General features: G+C 39.1%; 1 non-coding gene across 1 annotated transcript; it reads right to left on the bottom strand.

The window, feature by feature from the left end:
- Positions 1-203: 203 nt before the first annotated feature.
- TRNAA-AGC lies at positions 204-275 on the bottom strand. Its single transcript has one exon. It is a non-coding gene; the product is annotated as a tRNA-Ala (tRNA).
- Positions 276-3,594: the final 3,319 nt, after the last annotated feature.

A 3,594-nucleotide genomic window follows, 5' to 3' on the forward strand; every position in this document is an offset into this window, starting at 1 on the left:
TACTTGTCAATTTAAAATTTAAAATACAAACAGAAAATGTTTAAAATACAAATAGAAAATGAACTTTTCATTTATCTAGGATATTAGCACAGATCATCTTCTTGTAAATCAATACGGATGTTTTAAACATCACGGGAAATCAAGACTGCCACTCAAGAACCCTACACATTTTCATTTGAGGTGGTCCACGTTACACCACCTACTGGAGGTGCCGGGGATTGAACCCGGGGCCTCGTGCATGCTAAGCACGCGCTCTACCACTGAGCTACACCCCCTTCGTAATAATCACGCTTTTTTTTTTAATGTCCTAAACATTATAATTTCATCTTTGAGCGTTTTGAGAATCTGAAATTTAGTACAAAGATCCCTTATATGTGACTCTGTTTCTGAAACCTTTAGGTTTTTCATTCTATCTTACAGGTACATCAAGAGAAGAGTAATTTGATGCTACACAAAAATATTACCATTCCAGTCTTGTCAGCCCACCCCAAATTTGGCTCCCAAGAAGAGGCTTGGAGGGCTCTTCCAGTCCTCCACCTGAGAGGGTCCCAAGATGTAACAATCTCTGGCAGCTTGAACATTTCTCTTGAGTGATACTTCTCTGTATAGTTTTGTTTACTGGAATCATGTTAATGGTTTACACAGCCAAATTTAAAAATAAAACTAACAACTACACAGAAAAAAGTACTTTAAATTTGAAAACAAATAGAAAAAAAATTTCATATTAATAATATCAGAATTTAAAAAGAGAACCAATCCAGGTAAATGTTTTACACGGTAGTTTGACCTTATAGCTACATTCTAGATACAAAAGAACTGCAAATAGATGATCTCCCCTGCAGTAGAACAGAATACACAGCCTCAAGTCATGGAGTTACACTGGCTTTTCTTACTTCTGTTGAACCAAAATAACATATGCAAGGAGAATGTAACATAGACAAGTTTATCCAGGAGAAAGCTGGTTTTTACTAGGATTCTATTAGAACTGAGTGAGGGAAACAAAAAACACTATCAGGGTCTGAAAAGGAACTCAAACACTGGACCATCAAATTGAAAGTTTAATTTTCTAACAAATTATTCAGGGTTAAAGACATTTTCATTTTCAAAATCTCTTCAATTAAAAAATATGTGGTTACTTCGTAACATATATATATTTTATATATATATATATAACATATATACACATGTGTTTTTAAAACAGTTATTCTGTTTATTTATTTTTGAGACAGAGCCTCGCTCTGTCACCCAGGCTGGAGTGCAGTGGTGTGACCTCGGCTCACTGCAACCTCCCCTTCCAGGATTCCAGAAATTCTCCCTGCCTCAGCCTCCCGAGTAGCTGGGATTACAGGTGCCCACCACCACTCCTGGCTAATTTTTGTATTTTTAGTAGAGACGGGTTTCACCACGTTGGCCAGGATGGTCTCAAACTCCAGACCTCAGGTGATCCGTCCGCCTCTACTAAAAATACAAAATTAACCGGGTGTGGTGGCGTATGCCTCTAATCCCAGGTACCTGGGAGGCTGACGCGGGAGAATCGCTTGAACCCAGTAGACGGAGGTTGCGGTGAGCCAAGATCGCGCCATTGCACTCCAGCCTGGGCAACAAGAGTGAAACTCCTTTAAATGTAGTACGCTCTCTCTCTCCCCTTTCTGTCTTTCTTCGCTGGCTTTGTTATTTGAATTAGCAGGAAGCCTTGGGGACAGCTCCTTCTTCTGCAGCACACATCAAGCACTGATCATCCACTTCTAAGGCTTCCAGAGTAAGGCAGACAAAAGCTGAGGAAACAAAAATGTGTCTCATGTTTTTAGTATAGGTGAGCTTCCATTTAATTGACATTATCTGAATATCTTGTGTTCTTCATTGTAGGGGCTGTATATTGCTTTCCTCCCTAAACTAGAGAAATTGGAAATGGGCATTTCCACTTTTTTGTTTTGTTTTATAGGCTTTTATTGGTTTTAAAGTTTTCCCAAATCCAGGATTTAGTGCTCTTAAACTGAATCATAATGTCTTTTCCAGGTGAGTGATAGTTGAGGTACATTTACTACCAGGTGTGGGGAAGTTTGAGTTTTGAAGTCACTGAAATTAACTGGGTTTCTCAAGGGCAAGTTGGAATCCTACTTATAGAATCCAAGGTCGAGTTCTGACTGTGGTCAATATGACCCTGAATGTTTGAGGTAGCTGGAGATTACACGTGGATAATGTAATAACAACGGGTTACATTAAATGAGTACATAATTCCTTTGATAAACCAACTTTTTCAGAGGTGAAATAATGGTCCACATAGCTCACAGCCAACACGTAGCAGGACAAGTTTCAAAGCCAGACAGATTTCCTCCGAAGCACCTGCTCCAGATATTTTATTTAGAGACAAAAATCCTGAATTCAAAAGACAGTTTGAAAAAGAGTGACTTTTGGATTCATTTTCTCTTTGACAATGTCAGTATCACTCATAGGAAGACATGTTGTCTTCAATGTTGAACAGTTCTCAGTTCTCATCCAATCCTTCAATCAATAGTTCTAGATGTCCACCAGGAAATTTGAAGTCTCATCATCCGATCCATTCAATAAGTTTTTGTTTGTTTGTTTGTTTGTTTGTTTGTTTTGAAGCAGAGTCTTGCTCTGTTACCCAGGCTGGAGTGCAATGGCGTGGTCTCAGCTCACTGCAACTTCCGCCTCCTGGGTTCAAGCTGTTCTCCTGCCTCAGTCTTCTGAGTGGCTGGGATTACAGGCACCCACTACCATGCCCAGCCAATTTTTGCATTTTTTAGTGGAGACGCGGTTTCAACATGCTGGCCAGGCTGATCTCCAACTCCTGACCTCAATTGATCCACCCACCCTGGCCTCCCAAAGTTCTGGGATCGCAAGTGTGAGCCACCGTGCCCTAGTGAGGTCTTACGTAATGTTTGCTGAAGATTTGGCAAGAGGTTGGTGAGGAAAGGGCAGACTTTGTCCTCCACAAACCCTGTTTTCAGGATTTCTAGTATGAATGTGTCTCAGGTTGATTTTATTTTATTAAAGCTCTTAAAAATCAGAGACAAAGAAACAAACTTCTGAACTCATATAAGTTAGTGGAGGTTTTGCACCAGTTTCTCATACTCCTTGCTTGTGAACTCATTAACCAAAGATATTTAAAACAGGATCTAAGAATGCAGCCATTGAGTAAAGAAATGGAATTTCCTTCTTGGGGCTAGAATGTGAAGAGAGGCAGCCAGGTGAAAAGAAAAAAGTAAATTTGGCAGATAGAAATTGCTTTCCTCTGGCTAGTTCAATATAAAAAATGTGTATTCATATTAATACCTTTGAAAACTTTTAAAAATGTCAATCAGTGGACTAGAAATACTGAGTAGCTGCATAATGAAAAGCATGGTGATCATACTGAAGAAGGGGGGAAAAAAAGCAAAGGTGGCAATTGCTCTTGTACTACACTGTAAAGGTTCTGGCTCACTTGTGAAATAGTCACCTTTTTCTTTGCAGTTGATAATATCCATTTTAGCACAAAAATAATTTGCTTCTTCCACATCGGGTGTCTTCTGATGATAATGGATGTTTGCAGAATATATTTCATTTATGTATTCAAAAAGAAGAAAAAATGAG

The sequence above is a fragment of the Colobus angolensis genome, unplaced genomic scaffold, assembly GCF_000951035.1.
Source record: "Colobus angolensis palliatus isolate OR3802 unplaced genomic scaffold, Cang.pa_1.0 Scaffold237, whole genome shotgun sequence".
Lineage (NCBI taxonomy): Eukaryota > Metazoa > Chordata > Mammalia > Primates > Cercopithecidae > Colobus > Colobus angolensis.